At 35.2% G+C, this 19,189-nt stretch overlaps 1 protein-coding gene across 1 annotated transcript in view; it reads right to left on the reverse strand.

The window, feature by feature from the left end:
• The window catches only part of LOC145674380 (ly6/PLAUR domain-containing protein 6B-like), a 168,091-nt gene extending 152,792 nt beyond the window's left edge, over positions 1–15,299 (reverse strand). Inside the window, exon 1 of the mRNA XM_081744354.1 lies at positions 14,678–15,299. The gene's annotated coding sequence lies outside the window, so the exon portion shown is untranslated. The remainder of the gene's footprint in view (positions 1–14,677) is intronic.
• Between the last annotated feature and the right edge of the window lie 3,890 nt (positions 15,300–19,189).

A 19,189-nucleotide genomic window follows, 5' to 3' on the forward strand; every position in this document is an offset into this window, starting at 1 on the left:
TCCAAAAGTGACGAGGTGATTGCGGACATCCAAATAAGTAAACATGTTCCTATAAACATGGGTCCCATGAAGCTTCGTTTCCGAGATACAGGGTGTTCAAATATCGAGTCCCTCGAATGGCTCACTATGGACAAGTGAATGGAAATGGTCAACATTACAGGAATAATACAATAAAGTGGAATTATACCTGTGCAAATACATCTACACAAATATAAAGAATGTAATTGATCAACGTTTCAGTTTTTTTTTGTTTTATCAGTGTTGCCAACCTGGTAGAAAGTGCTATGTTTTCAAATAGCACTAGACGTCCACACGTTAGCATATGAGTGCTGACATCAAAACGTTCCAAAACACGGTTCAGATTTCACTTCGTTTTCGAAAGACAAGACGTCCAATTGTGAAGTCAAATAACGGTTCACAATAGTAAACAACAGTTTATAGATCACAACTATTGTATGTTTTCAAACATAAGTGATTGAGAAAGGTATTCGAAAATGAAATGGAATCTGCCTCGTGTTTTGATGTCAGCAATATAGCACTCTGCACAAGGTTGGCAATACTGATAACTCAATAACCTTAAATACTGATCAGTTACATTATTTATTTAGTGTAAATGTAATTGTACAGACATAATTCCAATTGATTGTATTATTCTTCTAATACTCAGGGGTGTAGCCAAGGGGGGCCCATCGGGGCCTAGCCCTCCCAAATGGTTTCCTGCCCCCCCAAATGACCAGCTTTTAAAACATCATAGTAAAATTATCTCGCTTCATTCATTTAAAAGTAACAAAGTTTATTGACAATTAATAATTTTTGGGAAAATAGTATGAAGAAATATTGTTTTTCCATACCGATCTAAAAATAGTATAGTATCTCTTTCTTATACCGATCGAAAAATAGGATGTTTTTTGTGACAGCAGAATGCACAATTTACTGCGATTTATATTTGACAGTTTTGAAGACAAACATTTTTACAAGGTACTACAAATACAGCCATAAAACAAAGGTACTAAACTGATTTGTAAGTACAGTATATTTTTATATGCTTTAACAAGTGTTTTAAAAGACATAGAGGATGGAAAATTTGGTGAGAAACAATGCTTTTATTCAATTTGGATTTCATTCACTCTCTCTTTTATTTCTGCTCAGTGTAATAAAATAATTATGTTTTTTTTAGTCAGGAATAATAAATAAATATTTTTGTCAGGAAACCGTAAAGAAATTAAGTGAAATTTCAAAGAAAATCAATCTTGTGTAAATAGGTTCTGTATACAAGGTCTTAAATTTAAATATAAAGGTAACCGAGAAAAATGTTGTTGCTTTTTCACCCACCACCTTCGAACATCGATATGTCACCTAACCTGGAAGAGCAAAAATAGTCCCCATCAGCATCGACGACCTTCTGAAAACGTTCTGGAAGGCCATGGAATCCATCGCGGTAGAACTTGGTGGGCCGTGAAATGAAGAAAGTATCAGGTGCATTTTGAACTTTTACTAGGGATTTGAACTGGCGTCCTCTAAGGAGATTGTCCAAAGAATGGAACAGGTGATGATCGGACGGTGCAATACCCGGGGAATATAGTGGTTGCAATGTTGTTTCTTATCCAAGGCGAAAACTGGTGTCCTGAGTCATCCTAGCCACGTGGGACTTAGCGCTGTCCCGTAAACGAGGATCCATTTGTAATTCAGAAGTGGTGGCTCCAGAGTTTTGAGTTTTTGTTGAGCACAGCTCAACTGCTGACACTTCACAGTTGCACTGATACTCTGACCAGCTGGTAGCAGTTCCCGATGCACGATTCACCAAACACACAGAAGGACCTTCTTCTGGTTTCGGCTGTTTTGAAATCGGTTCATGGAATGCTAACCAATGATGACGGTACGGTGGAGCTTGGTATAGGACACACATTTTACCACATGTCAACGCCCTGTCCAGAAATGGCTCCGAACCAGTAAATAAACACAGGCGACTGCCGCGTTGCCTTCTGGCCCGGAGTCAAAATATGAGAGACCCATCGACTCAACTTGTAGTGCTTCACAAGTTGATGGATGTGCTGCCGAATGGTTTCTCCACACACTGAATTGTAGTTCCAGTTCCTCTTTTTACATGTGTTGGTCTTCTGACACGTGGTGTTTTCGGGTGTTTCGTCATCGTCCTTAAACTTGTTAAACCATCGCTGCAATCTCCACGTCATCACGACACCCTCACCAAAGGTCTAGCATATCTTCTGTCCCGCTACAGCGACGTTTGACCTCCATTTGAACTCGTTCAGCATACATGCTCTTATGACGCTCTGTGGATGTCCCATGTTCCCTCTGTCTTACGCAAGTTCACGGTGTGTCTGAATTGCCACAACCAGGTAGTATGTTGGATATACCCACACCAACAACTGACGTTCGCCTTATATCCACTCGCATTCAACTCACGGTGTGAGGTCCAATTGAACACAGACCTCCACGAAAAGGACAGAACTTTCTTGGTTACCTTTATAGTTATGCACAAAAGTATAGCGTTTGGTCCCGGGCAGTAGTTCTTGATTAAGCATAATAAAAATTATCTTGAATATAATTTATGGATAATAATAATAATAATAATAATAATAATAATAATAATAATAATAATAATAATAATAATAATAATAATAATAATAAGCTAAAATAGTGTTTTTAGTTTTCCAGAAGCAAACCAAAATTTTCCTTTCTTTCAGGCCTCAAAATCACTAGCAGCAACACATTTTTTGGCTTTGTACATTGTAGCTGCCCCCCCCCTAAAAAACGACGCCCCCCCTTCACAAACCTGCTGGCTACACCCCTGCTAATATTGTACATTTCCATTCATTTTCCATAGTAATCCATTGGAGGGACTTCATATTTGAATACAATGTACCTCGGAAACGAAGCGGCATTGGGCCTATGTTTATAGCAACATTTTTACTTATTTGGATATCCAGAATCACCTCATCACTCTTGGACATGCATTTATGTTACACCCTGTATAAAAATTATTGCGGAAGTACCACAGTATTTTGAAACTTGGATATTAGGATAGGGCACATACTAGTTTCTAACTAAAGTCTTGGCACGATTATTGGAGGTCCCATAGTTTTGAAGCTATGGACCTTTCAAGTTCATTCTTTCGGCAACCTATAACTCCGAAAGGAAGCATTTGTGCACCCATTTTGGTCTATACTTTTTCTTTTATCGGGGATCATCTGCCAAAGGTTGTCGGTGTTGTTCTGAAACACCCTATATATAAAAAATTGCCTGTGTTGTTTTTGGGAACACCATATGAAAAGAAACCCACTCCAAGGAGTAAACTATCCTTCGCTGATTTTTATTATTTTTATTTTATTTTATTTTATTCTATTTTATTTTATTTTATTTTTATTTTTATTTCTTTATTTTTGTTTTTGAGAAAATGACACACCACAGTATAGAGTTGTAATAACATTTTGACACACAAACTTCGAAACAAAATTATTATTAGGGCTGTTTTTGACAAAAATCGCATATATTTACCCTACACTAAACTACCTTTATTTATGCAGTAGGAATAAAATTGGAACAAAACCCCTAAAAGGTTTTACGAAAACTTTAAGTTTATAACTTGGAGTGGATGCTTTAAACGCTATGGTCTCTAGATAAGTGTACACACATCAAACAGACGTACGAAGGGACATATAATATTCAAAGAAAAAAAAACTTTTCCGTTATGTAAGTATCATTAAGTTTGTAAATCCCCTGAAATCTCGAATTCAATTTCAATCTCGAATTCTCTCACAATACTTTTTCAAATGTATTTGTTCATAATTTTCAGTATTCAGTAAGAAAAAGTATGCCCTCTTGATTGTCTTAATACACTATCCTTCTGCAATGTATGGATATAATCCAGGAAGTATAAAAATATTGTTTATTATTTTTGATATAATCGCCAGGTAAACAGTTGGAAGCAAAATATGAACTTGTGGTGTTTAAAGAAAACTGTTTTTGGATGTTTCAGATTAGCTCATGCAAGATTCCGTTACGGTCCATGGGGTAGAAAAGCAGCATCTTTATTTTAAAAGAAAAAAAAAACAAGGTCTTTATCTGAATAGTCACTTTCTTTAGTAACAAAGTTTCACTTTCGTGGATTTAAAGCAGACTCACAAAGATTGTACGGGTCTTTTGGAATGTGATACTATATTACATATTTTATATAGAAATATAACATATATTTTACTTAATTTCCACGTTTCATTGTTTATAGCTATTGCAATAGAGATTAGTACGATGAATTACATCAATAATAAGCTGTTTATTACATGATTATGAAAGCACTCTGACTTTTTATAGCTTTAAGGTGGATCATAATATTTTAACTTCATTATGACATGAAGATGAAATGAATAATTACAAGATAGACATCTTCGCATTATGAATAAAGAATAAATGTCCACATCTTCAAATAAAGAATGTCTCATTCTGTATAATAAATGGATGTAGACATCCAAATTGCTAAGTACATAATTAATAAAATGTTGGTAGTCTCAGCATCGGCTCATTATATAAGTAGAGCTAATTGTTCTTATAATGATGAAAACCGACCCTTCCATAGGCATATCTTTTGTTTCTGGCGAGGTTTGTTGGGTAGGGAAAAGAAATGTTAAAAGACAGAAAGGCGTGAAATATGAAATGAAGGGGAATCTTGGAACAAGTTAACCATCGTCATTTAAACCTTGATGTAGTGGCCTATGTCACTTGTCTTCCTCTTTTTTCGTCTCTTCCTCATTCAGTCGTCTTTTATTTGTATTTTTCTTCTCTAATGCCAATGGCGATTTCAAGCTTCTGTTCAACTGTAAAAGTGTTAGATTTTACTTTCATCAGAAACTGAATGTTATATATCTAAAGAACTTATTCATTTATTTATTTATTTTTATTTGTTTATTTATTTATATCTATTTATTTTTGCTGGCTAATTCCTTTGGTTTGGCCACAGGCCTATCCATCGTTGGATTCAACCTACGAGATTTTTTTTTCTTCTACAGTATTCTTTTATTTTCTTAACATAACAGGATAATGATATAAATAAAAGTTATGGGTCACAACACTATACTTTCTTGCTCCACTTTCTTAGGTTAAATCATGCTATGCTATAGCTTATGCTGAAACTTTTTATTTGTGAATTACGAACAAAATTAAAGAAGGGAGAAAAACGAAGCATAATCACATTGTAATCTGCTTAAAAATTAGCCATAACTTCTCCAAGACATACACATTAATATCCGATTTTTATGTCGTATTATTAAGTCAAACGATCCTCGGGAAATTTTATTATTTCAAGATTTCGTTTTCTGATTTTATTGATCTAAGCTATTAACAATTTACACTTTACTCGTTGGAAGAAGGGATACATTCAAGCCACTGCTTATGTGCACATCATCACTTTGCAAAGCAATTTTCCTTTTCTACAGGAAAAAAGATATTTTACAAGTGTCATCTTGAATAGTGTTGCCACGAGATGATACATTTCTCTTGTCTCTTCTCGTAGACACAAGAAGAGACAATAAACCTTCGAAACGAGACACGAGACGAGTCAAACACATCTTTTCGAGACGAGATATGTTTTACACGAAACGAGACGAGATAGTCTGAAGCCTCGTCTTGTCTTGTGGCAACAGTGCCTAGTGTTGCCCCGAGACGAGACAACCCTTCAAAATGAGACGAGCACATCTTTTCGAGACGAGACATGCTTTGCACAAGGCAAGACGAGACAACCTGAAGTCTCGTCTCGTGGTGACACTATTTTTTTTTTTTTTTTTTTTTTAGAAAAGAATAAAGAAAAATATATATCACTTTCAATGCGAAAACGGAAAAATCTAGTATTTTTCCTTATATAAGAATTCAAAAAATGCCTTCGAAGTAATAAACCACTTGAGTCCCCAAATCCGAGTGAAGAAGTGAGCCACAGGCGGTTTCCTTGCCACTGTTAAAAACAATAATGACACTTTGTACAGGGTGTTTTGAAGGAACGTTGCATTGCCGATTACTCCCTTCTACCAACATTACTTTCCATGGAGGGGGGGGGGAATGTAGCGGGTTCCACACTATCTAAATATCAGTTTGAGTTATCAATTGTGCTTCGGAGAGGAAGATGATAGCTTCATTATGTCAATTTGTCTGTTTCTGAGTGTAAACGATTCTTAATCTACAATCAATGTATATTTACGTTCTTATTTTCCTACTTTTTACTGTTTCTGGTTGGTTTGGCGTTTGACACCTGTGCCAGCACCGAGGCTATCCCATTAGTGCATGAAGTTTCCTAGAGGTAATATCTGCGTACAATTTGTTATTTTGGGGTATGTTTAGGGCACTTTAAACGACTGTAGCGGACTCTACCTGAAATTTTCGATTGTAATGGGCGGCAAGCGTCATAGAGAATATCACATACACGAGAAATACTTGACTAATAGGCCTATATTTCACCAATGTTTTTATAATAAATAATATTTTATTCTTCATACAACATTAACATTTGGTTACTTTGGTTAACGGTTTTAGTTATTGGCAACGAATTCACATTTCTTTAACAGTCATGTACTTGCAACATTATTGATATTTCAATAACAATGGTCGCCTTTGAATGATTAGCCCTGTAAAAGCAAAGTGCAAGTTTTTCGAAAACAATGACACCCTCTCACGACTGTTAAAGGATCGGGAAACAATGTTTTGATCGCAAAACTTCTGGATTTGCGGTTATAATGAATTAAAACGTAATTAACACAACATCCGATTTTTCGGATCATATGCACTAATGGGCTATATGACGCGTGGGCCTAAGTAGGGTGGACCGAATTTTTTTTTCAGATATTCAGGATTGAGTAGTTATCAAAAGTTGTACATTGGTACGAAATGGAGCCATGCCAAATATGTTGATTTTAAAACAATATTTAACCGGGCCCCCGTGGCCCTAAAGTACCTAATTTTTTGTTCAAATAAAATGATTTCAGGTAATAAGAACATTTTACCAGACAATACTATTATTACATAAAATATGAAATACATGGTTTCAATATACGCAAATAACTATTAAGAGCTTAACTAACTTTCATAACTACCATATTAACACTCGACAAAACTTCGTGTTGAGCCCAGCTCAGAACTCTCAAACTTTAAGAGAATATCACTTTTTCGCATCTGGATGCAAAATGCACAACACTGGCTTTCCGAAGGCGGCGCTTACATTGCTGAATTCAAATAAACTAAAAACGATATGGCTGCGATCCTCTCTTCCTTTATTGTCTTGCTTTCGAATTAAGCATATTTTTTTGAATTACAACTCAAAATGCAAAACGATCCCATCAAGAAACGAGATATCCCCTATTAAGAGACAAAATTAAAGATATTTAAGAACGGTGCTCAGAAGTTGAGATATTTTCTCTTGCAAATGCTGCGATAGATTAACCTGTAAGTGTGATAAATCAAATTAAATACCGCTTTTGGAGTGGGAGCTCGTTATTGGATCAGAGAAATCAGAGACACATTACGAGTTGCAATGTAGATAAAGCAGAAACCCATAGGCTCAAAAGAAAGCATGACACACAGATCGATTATGATGCTGCGGTACCAATACAAGAGTGTTACAATCATTAGCCTCAATCCCGCACTTGAAATACATTACACGCTTCCACCCCGAATTGAGACGATGAAGAGTTCGCATGGAGCTATCGTTTAGAGAATAAAATCTAAAGTAAACCTAAACAAACAATAGTGAACCCTAAACAAATGAGTACCGCAAAAATTTTAACATTTGTCTCGAATAGGTCGGCTGCTAAAATTGTACCCGCTGTTTTAGAAGATATGAATCTACTGAACAAAACTTACCAAGACAAGGAATTAGATAAATCAAAACCCATAGGAAACTAGCAAAAAAGAAAAAGAAAAAGCAACCGTCTACAGTGTAAAACTACTAATTTTATGGGTCTCTATTTTGATGGCCGAAAATACCAAACTATAGTTCTAATTGACAATTGCATTAGGCAAAGCACTGAAGAATATGCGCATTATATCGATTTGATCAATTGGTCAGAAGTAATAGTAACGAAACCTCCAATTTCGGCTAGCATATCAACAGAAGAACTAACCGAAATGATTGTGGAAAAGAGGAGGTTCCACAGTTGACTTGGAGAGGTGTGTAAAGATAGTAACAGAATCTTCTTCAGAAGTATGTGGTAGTGCTGCACGAGACGGTTATATTCGCGCAAAACTAGAAGCACGAAAGTATCTACCAAACTTCGGACATAAATCTCAATATTTTGTTCCAAGATTGAACTAAGGAGCTTTAAGTAAGAGGAAGGTGGGTGGGGGAACTCGCTGTGTAGCCACCTCCACGTAGTGAGTTCTGGGATGGTTTCGTATTTGTTGGTCAAATTTTTCAACGTTACCTTATGTATTTGTGTCCTTACTATTATATCTATTAAACACCAATGAGACGAAGAGCTGCACATCAGATCAGGACATTTAAAATCCTGGGGTCAAGATAAAGTATTAGGAATCTTAACCAATTTTCTATACATACTTAAATAATGGTATATATTAAAAAAAAAAAAACTTTTTGGACCCGCAGGGCCTGGTGAAATATTTTTATCTGCCTCTGTTTTGGGGAAGAAACATAGCATTATACAACTTTTGTACGGTACTCAAACTTAATTTTCTGTGAACAAATATTTCAATAATATTTTCACTACTCACAACCATATTTTTTCAGCATTAAAGTTCTTTCGGGTACCCGGGGACCGGTTAAATAACTTTTTATCCGGCTCTGTTTTGGCGAGGAAACATGACATTATAAATGTTGCACGGTACTCAAACTTAACTTCCTAAACAATATATGTCAAAAATATTTTCACTATTCACAACTATCATTTTTATAAAAATAAACGTTATTTAGGCCCCCGGGACCCGGTTAAGTAACTTTTATTCCGGCACTGTTTCTGTGAAGAAGCAACATTATACGACTTTTGCACGGAACTGAAACGTAACACTCTAAACATATATATGTTAATAACATGTTCATTGTTTGGTACTTTTTTTTTCAAAATTAGCGTTCTTTGGGACCCCTGGGGCCCGGTTAAATATCTCTTTATCCGGGTCTATTTTGGTGAGGAAACATAACATAATATTATACAACTTTTGCATGGTACTCAAACGTAACTTTCTAAAAAAAAAAAAAAAAAAAATAAAATAAAATAAAATAATAAAAATATTTCAGTAATATTTTCACTACTCGCAAGTACTTTTATTTTTCAAAACTAGCGATCATACGGGCCCCCGGGGCCCGGTTAAATATCTTTTAATCCGGCTCTGTTTTGTTGGAGAAACATAAGATAACATTTTACAACTTTTGCACAATACTCAATCTTAATTTTCTAATAAAAAAAATATCGGCAGTTTCGTGGAATCCGAACTTCATGAGTTCTCACCGGAAATTGAACCCGGGTCTTCTGTGCAGAAGGCAAGTATGGTAACAATACAGCCACAAGGGAGCTCTACTTATTGCATTTATGTATTTGTGGGCTTCGTTATCTTTAAATTCTTATTTTCTTTTCTCTTCTGATGTCTTGAGATTTAACCCTTGGTCTCCATATAAGAACTATCATTCTCCCTTTCACCTAGACCGATCTTTGTGAATACCAGCAGGATTTATAACACGATGGGTTCGATTCCCGTTGGTCACTGTTCGGGATAAGCCATTATTGTGACCCGCGTGGGTCCGTATCCTGTTCGGTACGCCTTTTATTATTATTATAGTACTGGGTTCGATCCTCATGTGTGCGTTGCCAGAGTAAAGACTTTAATTGCAGTACATAAATCCTACAGATCCCTAGGTGGGGTCGGACATCTACCATGGTCCGGGATTCGATCCTTTGCTACTAATATGTCTCCTTGAATATATGATAACAATTGCATCATTCATTTCAGCCTACCATATAGCCATTGGACACACATCTTAGGAATTCGAACCAGAACGTTTTAAAGAACCAACATAAAATAGATTCCAATTGTACATTTAGCGCTGATGCAATTTACTAATACACGTATTATTAAGTTGCATAGGCGCTAATCACTCGTGCTGTAAGGAAAGAATAAATTACATTATTTCTTAAAATTAATACATGTAAATTTAGATTATGATTATTGTTTTGAAAGGATACTCAACTTTTGGATTTTTCTTTTAATTAACACTTCAACTTCATAAATAAAAATTACATAAGCGGTAGCACTTCACTTTATATAACCAATATTTTAAGCCCATTTAATACGAAAGACGCGGATGTCGCGGTTGACACGAATTATTGTTAGGTTTCGTCACATTGCTAATTATTTCACTTTCACAGGCACTGTTCACTTACTTCGACACTAGAAGGGGAACTGTATTGGATATTCAGGGGTGATGTCCTGTAAGTTGAAGGTTGCTCTCCTGTCATCTTCCTTGAGGCGAATTGAATTGCATGCCGATCTCCAGCTCCTTGTCGGGAGGACTTTGATTTACACTTCTAAACAAACGTTTTAAAACATTTCAAATCTTCATAACAATAGCACTAGTTCGATATTATTACATTTTGAATTTATTACGTTTCACACTTGACAAAATTTAATGTTGTTTAAGTTATTTCTTCATTTCAGTTATGTGCACCATACTCAACGTGGTTGCTTCCCCGTAAGTGTAAGTCAGACTACTGCACCTTTTCTTTCCGTCTCGTCGTGTTGCTAGGCAAAAGAATCGGTTTACTACGCAGTTTGGTGATGTCAAGAGCTAAAAATAGCCATGACAGCCCATAGACAGGAATGTTTTGAGACGACGTTTGTCCATTGTGCTGAATTTTAGCTCCTTATATGGGAAGGAGAGAGGAACTCTGTGATTTCCGTTGGAGTCGAGACGTACATACATATATGCACATTCGTTTGTTGGCTGAGAGAAAAATTCTTGGAAGCACTTTTATGCGAGGTTCATTTGAAAAGTTAAAAATTTCTTCTTAAAAATTGACTGAGCTGAACTGTATGGTTACAGATTAAAGGGGTTGCTAAGGGAACGGTCGCAAGGAGCTGCCATTAACAATATTCGGAAATTATTCTAGCCACACCTTTCCTTTTTATAAAGGAAATTGATCAGGAACATAGTCGTAAAAAAAGGGAGCAGTTGTTTTATATATATATATACAGTGGCGGATCCAAGGGGAGGGCTATAGGGGCCATAGCCCCCCCCCCCTTGACGCACAGGTATACACTGGATAAAATGGGCTTCAATCCTGCTTTACACTGGATAAAACAGCAAAATATGGTTTAGCCCCTCCCTTGAACATATCCTGGATCCGCCACTGTATATATATATATATATATATATATATATATATATATATATATATATATATATATATGAGAGAGAGAGAGAGAGAGAGAGAGAGAGAGAGAGCATGGTTGGAGGAGAAGGTAGGTTACTCACTCAATGGTGATATCGATTGGTTATGAGTCATCAAAGACAGCGGGACAATATTTTCTTTAATTAAAATCGTTGCGGTATCCCTCTCTAGAAGAAACCAAAACGGTCTTTCTTCAAATATCTTAATCAAATGTTAATTTATCCTTCACTGTCTATTTGACATACACATAAATTAACGCAGATAAACTCACACAATAGAAAATGTACATAGTGAAAATCAATTCTGAAATGGAGATTATGTTAATAGTCAAAGTTCTTCAAATATGAAAATGTAGTTCGCCCTCTCTCTATGCTCCATTTTTTTTTCGAAAGGTTATAATAAACTAATGAAACGCCTATCATAGTCTGGGTTCTGGCTGCGTACTTAGTGTTTACCTTCTAGTTTCGCCACTGGAAGGGCTGCCCCCTTCGCCAAATTTTGAGTGCAAATAGAAATTCCAGCAAATCTTATCGTGTAAGAAGATCTTATGAACATATAACTAGATTTAATCTTTTTTTCTTTCAATTTTGGGCTCGAGGGAAGATTGGTAGTAGAGTCCAAAATTTATGCAGGTTTCTGGTAGTTCTAAAACGCCTTGTTCATATGCAACCAACAACACACATTTGTTACAATGGCTTACCTAACAGGAGAGGATAAAGAAGTTGCTCTTCGTTACGTGTTTAATTCATTCATTTTTAGTATAAATAATTTTGCATAAACATTATCTATTCTGTGCCGAAAAAATGATATTTTAGCTAGTTTTAACACTATAAGTCCGCATGGGGATCTTTTCTGACCCCAACATGATATATTTTATCATATTTCTTATACTTCTACCTCTCCTATTATTATTATTATTATTATTATTATTATTATTATTATTATTATTATTATTATTATTATTTGTGACTTTCCCTTGCTGAGTTTTCTCTCCATAATTTTATAATTTTTACTCAAAAGAAGCAGCAAAGTTAGAAATAAAGAAACAACATTTATAGAAGACTGCGTGTTGGGATCCAAAAAATCCCAAAAGTGGACTTTGCGAAACTTTCAGAGACGTAGACACTTTTTATTTCCCTCGATTTATATATAGAAGAGTGGATATGTCAATTGGGTTTTTCTCTCTGGTCACTACATGTTGTATGGTATGCGTTTGTCTTTTTTTTTTTTGGTAGAAGTAACAGTTTATCTTCCGTTTTGCAAATAATTGAAATATGCTTGCTCTAATGGAAAATCTTACATTTTCAAGAGGGTACAGCGCACAACAAACAAACTAAAATTTATTTAGTGCTACTGGGGAGAACTATTATGATGACAGTAGTGGTAGTAATGGAGATGGGGACTTTACAGAACATGTAGGCGAATTGGAATATGATAACGGAACCGATGTCAATGAAACACAGTTTGAATAAATTGGAGAAAATGCGAGATCACTTTCTAGTCGTGATGGAAATGTTCAATGGACGTGAACGATTCCTGTTTTCAAGAAACAACCCTCTCAAAATTGTTCAAAGAAGAAAGGAATTTCTCCGCATACTGAAAGGAATTAGTCAAATGTAGAACACAAACTTTACAAAGGCAAAATAAATCAGCTTGCTTGGCAATCTGCAACAACTGAGATCAGCTTGCTGTTTTGGAGATTTCCTAGATAATAAAAAATCTGGACCGGTCTATAAGGAAAGCAATAAACTCAAGAGATGCAGACTCTGACCGCAAAACGTTCAGGAAAAAACGTCTCTGGTGTGTAACAAATGCTCGGAATTTGTGTGTATAGAGTGCACAAGAAAAGTAGTCTGCACTCAAAGCACTAGGTGAAATTGAAAGTCATAAGAGTGAACAAGAATAAAACTGAACCAAAATTTTAAAAGACAATAATTGTGCTCAATATAAGTTGTTTAGAAGATAATATAACAATGGTAAACTGTAAATCCAACAGACTATGGTGTACATATAATCAAAGCTCTTTTTTTCTGGTAGATCATTTTTTTTACAATTCACAATAAAATACTTAGATAACCTGTTTATAAATTAGTATCAATATGAACTTATTATACTTTATTAAATATTGATAATTATATAGCTTATGCACATGAATGTTTTATTATTAATTAAAATGTTTATATAACTCGAAATCAGTGAAATTAATAAATAATCAAACATTATAACTGTTAAGTTAAATGTGGGTTAGAATTTGACCCCATGCGGACTTAACGTTATAATATGCAATGTGGACTTCTAATGTTAAAATAAATAGCACTCAGTTCTTCATATCAGGCCCACAACTAGGGGTAGATCAGGGGTGAAAGTGTGAAGGAACGTGGGATACATCTTCCCCCCATTTCGAAAAAATATGCACGGCGTCGCCCAGTTCGTAAAAAAAATGCAATGGGCAAAGATAGGCAGGAGGAACGGCGTGACATCATACCACTACATACCGTCCCCTCACCTTTTCAGATCCACTTCTACCCCTGAGGTAGACGAGATAAATCAGTCATCTTTGGATTACCTTCGGCCTCTATTGAACCTCCAGATGTTTATTGAGATGAATATATGCTTCACCCCCACCCCCAAACTCCGCTTCTGTTTAGAGCGATATTTCTGAGATCAATTGATTTTTCTTATCCTTGCACGTATCTAACGCACAATCTAATTTCAGTTGCGTTTTTCCGGAAAGAACTTTCTATTTCTTCCTTTTGTTAAACCCTACGAAGGGCTCTGATATCATAATGGAGCGGATCCCTTGAAAAGTGGTGTTATTAGTCATAAATCGATATTCTTTTAAGGAACGCCAAATGACTTGACAAACATGTTTGCACAGAACATTATTGCAACTGTAATCGTCCATGATTGACTGAATAGTTAAGGGAACATCACAGTTTCTTTAATAGATTATGCAAGATAATGCGATTTTCGCTTAACATGTGTCATATACTCTAACTTAGCTTTCCTTTAGTTGCCAGAACAGTTCTCGCTTTGTCTAGTGGCTACTGCGTAAATCTTTCTCCCACACGGTACCGGATTCGACTGCTGGTGGGAGAATACAAACACATAATTTTACAATCACTGACTTTCATTCACCATCCGCCTTATTTAGCCCCAACGGAATAACTAAAAGGCGTTGAACCAAAAAGGAAGTGATAATAAATAAAGATCACTGCTTAATTTAGCAATAATAATGCGTACTACCTAATGATTATTAATAATAATATTTCTTAATTACTTACCTACAGAAGAGGAAAGTTTCCTTATCAGAATATGGATTCCGCTCACATCACATGAAAAGGAAAAAAAACACACTAATATTACGAGAAACACTGTCAACACTTGAAAACACTAATATGTGATTTAAAACTTTCTTCTTAAGATTGACAGCTAGACGTATGGCTTACGAGATAACACATCCCACGTCAAAGCACACAAAACACGAGTTTCCAGAGAGTACATAGTAAATGAACCGAGTTGTTACGTGTGTTTATTTCCACGATATCACGTCGCGGTTGGTGTTTTTAAAATGTCGCTCAGTGAGTAATAAGTTCACTGCATATGCATTCCTTCACTCACACAGATTTCGCTCGGTAAAATAATAATCATCAGAATTGCACATCACTTCACTTCAATACTGAAAAACACTTCGTTGCTTTCACACATTTTGACTTTTTTCTCTCCTGGATTTTAGAACAAACTTGCATAGATGGAGAATGTTTCAAATTTTCTTAATAACGTCGAAAGAAAATTCGTGTTTATATTATAGGCTATCATGAACACTACACACTAATAGGCCTACGACCTGGCTTGTTTCGTTCCGGCAGCGGTGATGCCAGCGCCACTTCAACCTTTTGCGGCCGAAGCCCGGTACCGACTGATCGTCTGCTGGTCGTTGAATCATCTTTAAAAGGAACGGGAAGCTCTTTGGTAAACGCGCATGGAGCCACCAGTTGGAGGGACCAATCAAGGCGCATTGACATTTCACAGAGAGGGGAAGAGTGGAGAAAAGAGAATAAGAAGAGCACGATACATCGTTATGTGTATCATTTGTGTTGTGAATCCATCCCTATACAGAACTAACAAAATGTTCGCCTTTTTTTCTTCTTTATTTTCGTCGTACAAAAATGCTAATCATATTCTAATGACTTGAATTTATCATTCTCTTCAATAAGTTCCCTGCCACTTGTAATAAATTATATCTCATTTCTTTCATATGGTTTGACCACTGAAATTATTTCAATTTTTGCCGTATTTTTCTGCTACTGTATACACTTTAATGGAGGTGGCAAAAAAATGTTAACGTCATATTTTTAACCGGAAATTCCGAATTCGAATCCAGTAGACGGAACTCATGAAAACAATTCCATGATCTAAAGGGCATGAAGATTGGACATTGTTAAAACCAAAGCCTCCTATTCGATTTTATCCTGTGTTAATCGAATCCAATCAGGGTCTTAATTATCAACCTCTCTAAGTTGTTTTCTCAATTCTTTCTATTGACAACCCAAAGACCTCTCCTCAAGATTTCAACTAAAGCTATGCTCGCATATGTTTTGCATGGAAAACAGTATTTCCAACTAAAGAGACATCTCAACCTTGCTATTATTATTCATAGTACTTATCTCTATATTTCTTCAGAAAGTTCTAGGTAATGCTATAACTCTATAGTGGAAATAATAAGAAGTGAAATTTGAGAAGGAAATGGAGAAAGTCGGTAAGAAACTAATTTATAGGCACTACCCCAACATTCATTTGATGGGACTGAGGAAAGAACCGTGCCAAGATTTAAATCTAGATGTACGGTCGCAGGATTTGAACCCATGACACCTCTTTGAGAAGCTAGAACTCTAATCTTTCACGTACGTTCCCTTGTTACAACATACATCAAATGAAACCAAATGAAATTTTTGAGTTTTACGTCCCACGATTATGCCGGTTAGGCTAAAGAGGACGGTGAGAGAGAGGTGAATGGTGGAATGAATGAAGTGGGAGGAAACGGGAGAACCCGAGAAAACCCACTCACACGGTGTTTGTCCACCACAAAGTTCACTTGGCGGGAGCAGGGTTTGAACCCAGGACCTCATGCACCAGATGTGAACGCTTTACCACTGAGCCACCGCGGCACCAAAATACATCAAGTTGCTTAATTGGTTGAATTTCAGTTTAGGGTTCCTTTCCAGCAATGAGGCTATATGAAAAGTGAGCCTACAGCTTAAAGTGGAATTCAAACCACATGTGCCCCCGCTAGACAACGAATCCTTGTGTCTCGGGCCAAAGGCCAAGACGGAGCTTAAGGAGACAGGCTACTAAAATTGATTCAAAACCTAACCATTTTTCTTTTGTCCGGTTTTCGTAAGTGAAAAGATATAATCAAATGTAACTTACCCCAATAATAGATAATGTTATTCTACACCCGAAAACATAAATCAGAAGAATTTTCAGTGTTGTCATCCAGGAAAATTACCGTGTGACGAGTTTATCAATTACTCAAAAATCTAGGTTAAGGCATCGACTAACGGATAACACTAACGTTAATGGTGACTATTTATAGATAATTCATATTCCGTACATGAAAGCTATTATTTGAATTATGTTTCCTACAATACATACTTAGAGCGATTATCTCAATCGAGTTCGTTATTGGTGTCAATCCCTAAACCGCTCAAAGAGTAACGTGAGTAAGGGTGGCTGTTTCACACACGGAAATATTTCTTGTAATCCTTTTTACTGTCTTTACCTGAGTTTATATAATCCATTGATATTTTATCGTTTTATAAGTTAAGTAGATTTCAAAGATTTTACAAACAGAACGAAAAAAAAAAATCTTTGTGTAGATGTATATTTACTATACGACAAGTAAAATTGCGTAATTATGGTTAACAAAGTAGTGAAATTATGTATGATTAGAAGCTGTTAATATGAGATATTGCCTATCTAAACTCAAAATTTAAACCTCACTAAAAGTTCTAAAGCGTTCAACTTTAAAGCATAATAAACAAGTAGTAACAAGAATTAGTACGAAAACGAATTTAACGTCTGTTGCCTGAGAAATTAGAGTGAAAAAGAATTTAGAACTTACAGTAAACATTAAAAGTAACTTGTTCATAACGTTTTCAATATTCTTTGGAAGAAATAGGAGACATCTATTTATTAAGCATAATACTTTGTTTTAGGTGAAAACAAGGGCGTCATTTAAGGAGAGCAGAAATTGATTGTAACCTGAGTTTGGGAAACATATCCTTTTCTTTAAAAAATGTATATTAATATACTAATAAAATTCGTGAAACTCTTTCGTCGGCAGGCAATCTTGCCCACGTCCTCTGAAATGATGCTATAGTGCCTGAATAAAACACTCAGGTATAAGATAGACAAAGCAAGGTCAAAAGATATTAGGAAAAATATATATTATGAGATAACATTTAAGTCTTCTCTAAATATGTTTCTTCTATTATGAGAATTGTTCAGAAAACATTAAAAGATTTATCGTAAAATAACCTACCCTGATTCTGGTCTTTGTTTTCCGCTTCGTTATGCATTCTGTAAATGCTCTTATATTTAACTTTACTTCAAAAACTTAAACTTAGAAAGTTACTTTTTTAAATTTTATTATTACTTTTTGTTTATTTTTTGCTAAATGTAGTATTACGTTTAAGCTGTTCAATTACATATTACTTTGAAGGTTTGGAGCTTAGTTTTACATCTCATTTTTAACATTACATCTTATAATTATTTATAAAAATCAGTAAATATTTTAAATTAAATTCTTTTTGACCACCTTGACAATCCATTTCTTCCTATTTTGATTTATACAGTACGTAATTGATTTCTAAGCTACAGAGTAGCAATTTTGCTTTCAAAAGTAGTGCACTACAAACAGAGGAGCTTCTTTCCATTGCACTGGAGGGTACACACAATATGTGGTCCGTACAGGGCTAGAAGGAATCAAGTTAATTTTGGTAATTTTAGAAACTTATCTATCAGACTTCTATCTGAAATCCTTTCAAATCTTGAAAGATCCATGTAAAGATATTGTCAAAAACTCTTCATTTTTTCGTTTACCTAACTTCACCGTACAAACTTAATATATATATTTCTCAAAACATTGGTAATTTGATTTGATTCTCTTGTATTCTGAATGCTTCATATTTGAACGCACTTTGCCAGTATTTATATTTGTTTAGCAAGAAAGAATAACTATAAAAGTTTGAAGTACAACTCATGTTTCATGAACATCAGAGACAGAACGTGATTGTGTTCCGTTCCCTTCCTTTAGACACATCCTTGGGAGTTGTTGTGCTCCTTTGGTTAGTCTTCAATTAGTTCAGAAATTAAAAGAACACGGTTACAAGATAAAATGTTAAGTATAATTGATTACTTGATTTTTAGAGTAGCCATCATTTTTTCCATTAGACACAGTTAGGATCTTTGTTATGTTCTATTCCTTTTATTGACGAGCCATAAAAAATCTGATATTACTCAATAGTGTGTGTATATATATAAAAGAAACTTAAAATTTTATTGCTCTAAAGTATAATGAAGAATGCGTTCATGGACACTTGAAAACGAGTAAAAGCATTATGAGAATGATAATGTATTCTTATTATTTTATGAGCGATTTCTGAATGTACTTCTCACCTTAACATAGAATTAGCACCTTGCATTTTTTTTAAAATTTTGATTTCGATATCATGCTAGAAACTCGTTCGAGGGAGAACAAATATATATTTTTTAAATCGGTTAGATCGAGTAGT

The sequence above is a fragment of the Thermobia domestica genome, chromosome 17 (genome assembly GCF_964235325.1).
Source record: "Thermobia domestica chromosome 17, izTheDome1.hap1.1, whole genome shotgun sequence".
In the NCBI taxonomy this organism is placed as follows: Eukaryota; Metazoa; Arthropoda; class Insecta; order Zygentoma; family Lepismatidae; genus Thermobia; species Thermobia domestica.